Consider the following 11,533-nt stretch of genomic DNA (forward strand, 5'->3'; position numbering starts at 1 on the left):
TATTACTGTCCAGACAGTGTTACAATGGGCGATGGTGGTCAGTGACCAGTGACCACAGTCAAAATGTGGCACCCATTAAAAAAACTTTTACTTTCATCCATCCCCTCTGTCCTTACTGTTAAGATGCGTGCTTCTTTAGTGCACCAAACCACACCAAAGTTCACCAGAGGTTCACTTCTGTGTAACCAATTAACTGTGCAAACACGGCAGGAAGTTGGAGCTAAAAGTGAAACTTAGCATCAAAGTGAGATAAATCACAGCACAACACACGTCACATTCAGCCTGATCCATGACATGAGGAGACTTTGTAGTCCAGAGCAACTACTAATAGAAGAACATGTGAATATTTCCATGATCTACACAACTACTAAACAAGTCCTATAATGTACTAATTAATATGCATGCTACATTAGGGAATCATCCCATGAGCTTGTATCGTTGCAGGACCTTAGCCTTTATTGGTCGTTGCCACATCTGTTGCAATGTCACAGGGGAGCAGCCAATCAAGGCGACCGGGCGAAGTGTGGGCTGATGGGTTTGAATCTGATGAGGTTGAACAGTTGAATGAGACCTTGTACCAGGATTAGCTACCAGGCCAGCTGGTCCTCTGCATCGGACCCATCCCATAGCAGTGGGCTGCCATGGACCTTTCATTTCAATGGCCCATGCCCCACCCGCTGAGCTACCTGGCCACACTAACTAAGTGCTCACAGCCCAGAAGATGGAGCAAATTTAGAGCCACCCAGTCACAGAATCCTTGTTTCATTGCTTCTGATAACAGACAGCATGATGCCACACTGAGGAATCTCCATCTGTGTGTGTGTGTGTGTGTGTGTGTGTGTGTGTGTGTGTGTGTGTGTGTGTGTGTGTGTGTGTGTGTGTGTGTGTGTGTGTGTGTGTGTGAAGCTGAGCTGACAGCAGTTTTCTCAGAAGTTGCCTGTCAATGCATCTACTGTAAAAGACGTTCAAATTTGCCTGCAGTACAAACCCAGGGATCGTAGTTTCCCTTTACTGTGTTGCTCCACTCTTGCCCCTTCTCTGTCGATCATTTGGGCTCTGTTTCCTGCCAGTAAACCCAGCATGTTAGGGACTCCTGGAGAGTATTGGATTTTAATTGCACTGTGCCCAGAGTGTCATAGGTATTAAACAGTGTTTTGCAGTTAAAGCTCACAACACAAACATACCAACTAATTCACACACACACACACACACACACACACACACACACACACACACACACACGCGCGCGATCATTCTGGTATTTGTTAATGAAACCAGCCAGAGCCAAACATCATTACGAACATACAGTATAAACATGCATTAAGTAGCAACTCAGACAGAAGCAAATAGTCCCAAACCAAGATTCCCTCAATAGAAAGATGCGATTATATATGTGAATTATTCGACTTTTTACTGTCCTATTATTTACTACACATTTCCATCTTTAAATGGAATATGATTAATGAAAGTTCTGGGTAACAGATTCAGGATTACCATCATATGCAATCATTTTCCATCGAATAAGCCATATGTTCCGGAGAAGCTGTGACTTAAGGATGTGCACATTTACTCTACCCTGTGAATCACACTACGTCACTGCAGAACAACCAGTCCATCGCAATCTCAAACTATTTTTAATGAGGCAGCAAAACCATTTGATGTCTTCAGAGGAGGCGCGTTTTGGAGGTTCTTCAGCTCGGATCAAGGTCACCCAGATAGGTTGAACTGTCAGGGGAGTAACTCTGCTATCAGCAACAGTTCTGGCCAGTTCTTCTCAACGTCGGCTGTCAGCGAATGCAAACACAAAGTCCAGCACACTTACGTGTGTGTGTGGACTTTTAGTTACATTTGTAAGGGTCATGACATATACAGTAAAGAACAGGAACTGAGACTAAGAAGTGTAGGAAAGAGGAAACGCAGATTTCCAAACCGGTAAAAATAGTTCAGATTTCTCCAATGTGCTTTTTTTATACCTGAGAAACAACAAAAACAACTGTTCTCCTATAATATCACTGGCCTTTAATTCTTTACAGCTTCACGTTTCTGGTGGTGCTTCGCAGTCATTTCAGTGATTTATTTGATTTAGCATGAAATCCAACGTGATGGACCATGAGTCGCAGTAAGTGAACGCGTTACATTATTACAGCAAGTCTGGATCATCAACCTCTTTCCAAATACATACTGAGTCACACTGTGCTGGTGTGTCATTCCCTGGTCGCTTTCTCTACTGTCAGGTTAATAACCAGATGTGTAAAGGAGCAGCCGAATGGATTATTTTACCTCGTGGGGATGTGTTTGCCTTCATCATTCTGCCACTGTGCTGCTTTTTGTCCACACAATATGATGATTCATACTTTGCCACACACTCACAAATGTAAATACACACTTTTGTCCTGATACCTACAGTACCTGAGCAGATGCTTGAAGTTGAAAAAGTGGCATAAAAGATAATTCCTCCGTGTTTAACGGCATTGATTATCAGTTTACTAGTAGCTTTGATGCAGAGCCACACAACAGACATGTCCACTTACTGTCCTCATCAGCTGTCTGCATCTCCACATACAAAAAAAAACGGCATGAAAAAAACGGGAATTTTTTTTGAAAATTAAAAGATAAATAAAATTTACATTTACAGTAAAATATTATTTAAATAACATACAAATATCAATAGTTAGATGATGTTAAACCTACACTAAATCTAAACCTAAACTAATACTTTATTTCACAATACGTACAGGAAACAAACTGTGTGTTTCAGCTTTTCCATAAATGATCACATCAGGCCATGGCGTCAGAGCCATTAGTCATGGTTTGCCTCTGCTTTGGGTTGTTGTGCTGCTGTAGGATCCATGACCTGAGATCAGGCCAGATCTTTCAAAAACCCCGAAGTAAGTTTCGTTTGGGGATTTCTCACTAGTTGTGTGTTGTACTCTGTACAATCTGAAGATGTTCGGTGCCAGACAGAGAAAAGCAGCTTCATGTTTCACAGTTCAAGCTGATGCAAAATGAGCCAAAAAAAAGTCCCAGCTTCGTCTCATCTGTCCAAAAAACTTTCACTTAGCAGCATTTTGGCATAAAAGTAAACATTTTAGCAAAACCTTTTAGCATTTTTTGTGTGTTGGAGTCCTCCGTGGAATTCACTGTTGCCCATAAATCAAGCCATGATGTGATCAGGCATCCATGAACCCGGAGCTTCTGCCAAACTGCAACTTGTTCTTCACTCTTTGTTGGCAGATTCTGGAGTAATTATGTCCCTGATTATCCAATACCTCATTTTTTTATTTTTTTGTGTGCGAAAACCTTCATTTGCTGTTTTTATTTTAGTTTTTAGGTTTTAAAAAATTGCAGTTATTTAGAAATAAAATTGTATGTAAAATTGTAATTTTCATTTTAGAAAACAAAGTAAGATTTTTTTCTGCCTGAAGATCATAAGTTACTGCACGAAAAAAAATGTTCACGTCATTTACACTTTGCTGTTTTACCTAAAAGATATGAAATATATCAAATTATTTTTCATGGGTATGTTTAAAACAGTACTAATGGATGTTTTGTATTAAAAGTGGATCAAATGAGGATGTGTAATGTGAAAGAGGTTGCCTGTAATGACGAATGCCCACAGAATTATCACCCACTCAACATTAGCGTCTTTCAGTTTACTCTTTTAGCTCTACAGCCATTAGTCTTGTGGTTGGCTCTCAGCACTCTCATTATCCTGATTTACAGCCTTTGCTGGATCCATAGAACCAACCCAGCATTTGTTGCCTTCCCAGCAGCTCTAAGTTCATCAGTGAAGACTGTGACAAAACATATTGGTTGACTACATGGTTTTCATGCTGAAAACATGACTATAAATACATTTTTTAAAATACCTAAAAACAGGAAGCGGAGCTCTGTTACTTTGTACACCAGCTATTTTCCACTCTTCAGAGCCGGATCCTTCACTTTGCTTCCCCATTTGAGCCATGCTTCTCTGTTTCTCTCTGTTTTCTCTGCCCTGAATTAGTGTGAACACAACCCAGAAACCTCAGGGGTGATTGTCTTTTTGATGATTTGCCTCCGCTTCATGGGAGTGATAGTGTCCAAACTATTTCTTTCCCTTCACAATCAAGAATTCATGGTCTCATGGTTTGAGGACAATGTCTGTAATTCCTCCTACATGATATCGGGGTTGTCAAATGGCTGCTGTTGTGCATCGGTGCTCACCTCCAGGTGACATAGAGTGTGTGTGGAGTGCTGTAGTAGTAGTAAGGTGTAGTAGAGGACATGTACATACTGTACGTACAGTACCTGCCCTCGTATCTCCACAGCCCCACACATGCTGACAGCAGGAGGCTAAATGGGCTGAGTTGATTGCTGCTAGCGGGATAATTTGTTCTGGACTAGACTCTAGTTATCAGAGTCTGGTACTGGTTGTTGCCGTACTTTCAGGACTGTGACGTATGCGTTAGGTCCAGTTGAATTGTGTGTAGCTGTTTCCAATTCGGCCTCTGCCAGGCTTATTGTGAAGCCTGAACCCTTAGGAATAGTTCTCCTGTTTTAATTGATTCCCACAGGACACTTTAAATGAGTAAATGTGCATTATTTCACACATAAGTGTTCATTAGGTTGTTTATTTATTCGGGGTGATGTGTCTATGCCCGTGTGCATCTGGACTAGACCCAGAAGAATGCTCCCTGGTAGCGCTCATCTGTCATGGCCACTTAGCATGCCTTCTCCTGAGTGTGTTCTGCCCGCTGGCACCGCTCAAAGACTGATAAACCACTACCGTGGAGTTTGTCTTGCACGGGTGACCTGTTGGATGTCGGCGTGATGACTTTGCTTGCAGACGGAGCTGCTTGCGCTGAGTTGTTTTCCTTCGTTCCTTTTTTCCAGATTCTTCCGACTGAAGAAAGTCGAGCAGCAGCCGACGCCAGCCAGACAGTAAACAAACCAGCGTGTTTGGACGAGCGGCGTAGATCCCTGTGAGTTAGCATTCTGGCTCATCCTGTCTGTCTGTCTGTCTGTCTGTCTGTCTGTCTGTGTTTGCCTTTGGTCGGACCCAGAGACAAGGGTTTGAAATGATTCGTGTAAAAAGTGGTGTTTATTTGAAAAGCTGCGGGACGCTGGCGCCGCCTGCTCCGATGCAAGCAGTTTTACGCCAGCCTCGTTTTCCCAGGGGCTCCCTGTGCAGGAGGCAGCAGCAAAACAAAGCCACCATCAGCGCGTCAGAGGGACTCACCTCTGGATTTACCTGAAAGCAGCTTATGGGCATTTACTTATGGGCTGTTCTTTTGTCCTCCGAAAACCACTGGGAGCTAATACCTGGTGTTAAGGTCTGGGCTGTGTGTGATTAACTGTACCACATACAGTGACTCAACAGTGTTGGCTAATAGGGGCTTTGTGCAGGTATCTGTTTGCTGTGCGCTGTGGCACCGTGCGGTTTGAAGCTCTATTTGTCTGCAAAAACCTGTCGGACACGCCACACATTCCCATGCTTCTGTTTTGGGTTTACGCGCCCAGTTTCCTGTTTTCCCAAATTCTCTGACAGACAGTGATTCGCTCCACCTGACTTTGAACAGTCGGCACAGTCACCGACCGTCCATCTCCCGCCTCCTTGCTGCCGATGCGCTGAGGGACACGTCTCAGACGCCTCTTAAACTTGCAGCAGTTGGGGAGTTTATGAAGAGCTGTGAGAATTATGCAGAGAATAAGGTCAGCGCGGCAGCAGAAGGTGACACAGAGACTCGCTAACGCCGTCTACCTCTCCGACGTACAGCGTTTCAAAGGGCCCTGACTGATCTGGAAGCTGCTTTATGCTTTATGTAAAGCCACTGCCCTCTAATGTTCAGTAATGAAAGCGCAGCGGCATGCTACTCCCGGCTGTGAATCCCCTGCGGTGAACACACTTGTTATTTTTAGTGATGCTCAAAAGGCAAGTCGCGTTTTTCTTCCTTCTCAAACTGCTCCTCGCTGTATGAGATGCTCGCTGGATTGGAAAGACCAAGATGGAAAACATACTTACCCGAGATAAGAATCTGCCGCCAGTCGACTTGTTGGGAAGATGCCGCGCTTTACGCGGCGTTTTGAAGGGCGCACCTGCTTGAAAGGTTTTTTAAAGGTTTGCCCAGCCGTGCTTGTCAGCAGCGTGTGGATGATAGCCGAGCTGGAGTTCGGCCGTCAAAGCCTTCTGACCAGGGCTCCATTCCACGTCGTCTGTTTTCTAGGGTAAATTCAGATGTTTATTTCATCTTAAAATGCTCAAATGTGTATTTGATGAACATTTCTGCCTCATCATAAGCTGATCTCCATCTTGGTTGTGGCCAAAAGAGCCACTTTATTCCAACAGGCAGCACCAGACGTATTGCAGTTTGCTGAACTCTCGTGTCAGTGAGCCATTCCCTCTGCCACTTTCTGTCTGCATCTCTATGGTTATTGCATCAAAGGATTGAATGAGAGCCCAGCAGTGAAATGGGCCCCAGAAGGAAAAAAAGAGGTACTAATGGCCACTTAATGAAAATCTCGAGTCTGCTTGTTAATGTAGAATCACAAACTCACACACGCACACATCATGCAAATGTGCAGGGAAGGAAAATCAAGAACACACACACACACACAGAGAAAACAGATGGGTTTGTCACATCGCGTCCTTATTACACTCCTTCTTCATCCCCGCTCGTCTGTCACTGAGCGCTGTCTTTTACTCCAATTACAAAGAAAACAAATGCTAGTTTCTCATCATTAGTTTTTTGTATAAATAAGCTGACAGACCAGCCCTGCCTTAATGTTCCCCTCCGTAACCACCCGTGTAAATTACTGTGCAGATTTCTTCCCCTTCTTCTTCTTCTACAAGTAATTGATTCAATTAGGGCAGGCAGGCTGGAGGAATTCATTACGCTGATCAGTGCAGCACAGGTTGGTGGGGACGGAGGCTGAGGAAGTTGATTTGTCATATTTCTCCACGCTCTGCTTCCTTGATGGTTCTTGTCTCCCCACCTGAAGCCGCACATAATCGTGAGCAACAGCGATGTCTCACAGTGTTACAGTTCTGCAGCAATGATGGGTTTAGGGCCCAGTTAAATTTAAGGACTTCTTTTATGCTGGGCTAACTGTCACAGTGTTCTGCACATTTGCTTCCTCCTGAGTGATCCACTAAGGTGTTGGATTCTGCCCACAGTTGGTCCAAACCCCAAGCCTGCGTTTTCCACAGTGCAACAGGTCCATCTGCTGGTCAGATCAGAGCGTCAGCTGGACTTGTTTCCTCTGGTCATTCTGGACACTAAGAGATGTAAGTTCCTCCAGCGCAGTTGAGTAAAGAAACGCTGCCCAGGAAGCAGCAAGTGGAATTCTAAACCCAATTAATCCTATGATCAATGAAGCTTCTAAGCTTCCTTGTCCTTCTTGTCTTCATTTGCAATGGAACAGCATGGCCTGACAGCCAGTGTACTACAGTCACACACCAGTGTTTCACAGGCTCAACTCATTTTCACTTTGGCCAGTTAGTCAGTTGTAGCAGTCTTTTACAGACAATGTTTAAGTTTCTTCCTCTTCTGCTGATGTATTAGTGTCAGACTGAATAACAAGACAAAAGCATTATCTCAAAGGGCAAAGAAGCAGAAGAAAGAGATCTGATGGGATGGGATTTTAAGGTCCTGGTCGCTGGTCCTGGGAGGTTGGATCCCCCACCTCCCCACAACATACATAAACATACATACATTTCACTCAACAAATTAAATTCTAATTAGAAATGATTTGATTTTTAATTACATTTATACAAATATAGGCAGAAAACAATACTATCAAAGCAGCCTTATTGCTCATTTTGCACCTTTAAACAATAACTTTACAAAAATTTAACTAATATTCATATAACTTCATACTTTGACCACTTGACTAATTATTCTCTTCTCTAAAAATACTCTTAAAAGTTTTTGCAATGTTCTATCGTATTGAAGAATTCTGTAAATGTGGTTTTATGAGTTCCCCTCACTAAGCCCCTTTGAAGAGAAAATGATGTTTGTGACAGAGCAGCTTACAAACCAATCCTAGTAAAGTGCTCTGCTACAGTAAGTCACAAACCTCCACAGCAGCTTCTGCAGCCTGTCACTGCTGCCAAACCGTTAATACCAATGTGGGAAAAAAAAACTCTACTAAATCAAATTCCTCAAAATGATGTTTTACCTGCTATGACTTTATCACAAGTGGGCGGTGAACAGTTGTTTCTGTGGGTGGTATTACTCATTTCACCTTAAACACAGGCATTTGCTTCACCGATGAGGATGTCGCCTTCACTTACCCTCTCTGCGTGTCTATGAGTCACTTCTGCAGCTTTTTGCTCTTTATTTGAGATGATACTGAGTGAGAGTTAATGCAAACTAAACAGTCAGGCATGGGAGCAGAAGGTGAAGCTGTGTGCGTGAATGCATACCACATAACATTTGCCAAGAAGTGTCATTCAATATATGTATGTACAAACACATCAAACACTAAATCAGAACCAAGGGTTGTCACATCAATTTTGTGTGAAGTGTGAAAGTATGGTAAAAAAAAATAAATAAAAATCTTAGCATTTTCCTGAAATTGTATTTATAATGTACTCTGTGTGTGTGTGTGTGTGTGTGTGTGTGTGTGTGTGTGTGTGTGTGTGTGTGTGTGTGTGTGTGTGTGTGTGTGTGTGTGTGTGTGTGTGTGTGTGTGTGTGTGTGTGTGTGTGTGTGTTTAGGGGGAATTTGCCTCGGTTATGAGTGGTTGTGTATGTGAGGGTTAGACAGGTGCAGTTTTTAATTTATTTTATTCTATTCTTTATTTCATTTATGCAAATAATGTATGTAAATTGCTATGTAAATGATTACTTTTCTGTATGAGGGTATGAGAAGACGGAGTCAGACCTGTGAGTCAATCCCGTGTTTGTCTTGTGCTAACCTAGCGAATAAAAAGGATTCTGATTCTGATTCTAAGTCAATATTTAACCACTAGAGGGCAGACAACATCCAAACAAACTGTCAGACATCACATCTGTGACTTCTCCAGGGGTTGAGGCGTCTGCAAATCACTGCTTCACCTAAAAGAGATATTAGCATTTGATATGTTCACTCACCACTTTTGGTCTCCACCTGTTTACAAAACGTGGCTCTGGGTCCAATGGACTGATTGTCTGATGACAGCAGAGGACGGATTGGTACTGACTGAGCTGTTAGACGCTCAGAGGCAGTTTACCTACCTACAGTGCAATAATCTGAACATGCACAATGCTAAACTTTTTCCATCCCTTGCTCAGTCGGTTTTATATGCAAATACATTTTCCTCTTTGCTTTCTGTCTGTGTATCTGTAATTGCTGCTTCATTAATATTTAATGTGACATAGGATAATGATGCACTTAGACTCTGTTTGTGGTGTGTGTGTGTGTGTGTGTGTGTGTGTGTGTGTGTGTGTGTGTGTGTGTGTGTGTGTGTGTGTGTGTGTGTGTGTGTGTGCGTTTGGGGGAATTTGCCTGCAGGTGTGGGTGGCAATTGCAGCATTTAAAGTTATAACCTGTGCAGTGTTGATTTTAACATGCACCACCAGAGGCCAGTACGCAACAAGCTGTGAGCTGCATAAACATGTGAAGCTGCGTGAACGTATGAAGCTACAAGCATACGGGCAGCACAGCAGCATTATTAATGCTTTTGGAGGGTATTATATCACTGATCAGCCGGCTGCAGTTTTACGGTCCGGATGAATTACAGCTGAGCCACGATGAGGTTTCACTTCACAGCAATCCCCTGGTTTGATCTTCATTTTCAAGCCAATATCATGGATGAATGATTTATTAGATGTTGTAAGAAGCCTGTAATTCCCAAATCAAACTCTCACTTCATTAGCTTAAGCGTAAATGCGTTTGACTTCATGAAACTCCATTAAATGTTTACTTAGGACTACATAGCACTGAAGTAGAAGGTAAGGTTGTGGCAAAGTGATCATGCGTCAGGTTGATATTTAAATGCATCCTAACGTCACGCGCTGCTGCGGTGCCGGCAGGGCCCATTGGATGTGTGTCCGTCTACAGATGGAGGCATTTACCTGTAGCTAATCTAGTTTTACTTAATAGGAAAGGAATATTACATCCAGAATGCAGAGTGCTGCTCTGTTTATGATTCTACAGTTGCAGCTGTGTGACAATTTCAATATGCATATTTACATAGTCATTGCTGTACCACTGGGAATATGTATCATGACATGTGCATGCATCGCTTCCAGAGTGAGCTCATTATGCAGCCATAGTGGAGCTATCTGCGGGTTTTACTCTTTTGTTTTCACAACTTAAGAATGCACATTTCCATGAGGTGAAGGCTATTTCTGTCAGGTTTTTTTTCTGTTTTTTTTTTTCCCTATACAACATTTATTCTCACTCGTTCATCCATGAAAATGTGACCAGATGCCTTTCGACATATCGTAGCGCTTCGTATTTTTAACAGCCCGCTCTTTTTGTCCCAGGTGCACAGCTCCATGAAAACCTCCGCCGAGCCGCACTCTCACCTCTTGCTGTTTTACATGCACACGTGAACAAAGTATCGCGCGGGGCAAAGTAGGTCACCTTGGTTTGCGACGCTAAGCTCAGCCGGAACATGTGTCTGAGCGAGTTTCGTGTTTACGCACTCCTGTTGATTGGGTTTCGTCCGTTTCTGAGGCGTTGCGTCCTTGTGGCCTTGGAGGGAATCTCACCTTTAGACAGGCTGTCAGTCACTTATGCCTAGTGCTACAGTAATCCAATTAGCTAAAGTTAGATGTATTTACATTCATAATTGTGTACATGTTGATATATATGTAGCTGACAGACGTAAGCATCCACAGGTTATATACAGTGTGTCACACAGTCAGTAAGTGGACATAGGCTGTCATCGTGTTGATCCATGGCTACATTTGCATAAAGGGCATCAGTCCAGAAACCTGTCGCCGCTAAACAAACAGACGTTTATGCAAAAACGTCCACGCGCGTCGCATTACTTGTAGCTAAGGGACGCCATGAGGATGAGTGAGCGCCCGTGAAGCATCTAAACAAAAGTGAGGAGTCCTTCAGCGTGAAAATCCTTGAGCACCAGAGGGGAGGACACGCCAAGGCCGATTCCACACCAGAGTGCAGGATTTATGCACACAGAATGACACGCACGCACACACACACACACACACACACACACACACACACACACACACACACACACACACACACACACACACACACACACACACACACACACACACACACACACACCACACACACACACAATTTGTACCTCTGTCTTTGTAAGGACAAAGCATAACCCTAAATCTTAAAGTGCGGGATTTAAAACCCAATGTTTATTGCGTCCTCACACGTCCTGACTCTGTTGTGGAAAGACGTTTGGTCCTCGCGATGCAGAGCGTACAAGAACACACACAGGCGCCGAGGCTGCTCTGTCACACATAAACGAATCTGCTTCGGCCCATCCGCAGGGTCACATACTGTGTAATTGGGGTTTTTCTCTAGTTGGCTGCATCTCCCTTTATCCCACATCCAATAAAGCAATCAGACAGGTTTAA

The sequence above is a fragment of the Betta splendens genome, chromosome 13 (assembly GCF_900634795.4).
Source record: "Betta splendens chromosome 13, fBetSpl5.4, whole genome shotgun sequence".
Taxonomy (NCBI): Eukaryota; Metazoa; Chordata; class Actinopteri; order Anabantiformes; family Osphronemidae; genus Betta; species Betta splendens.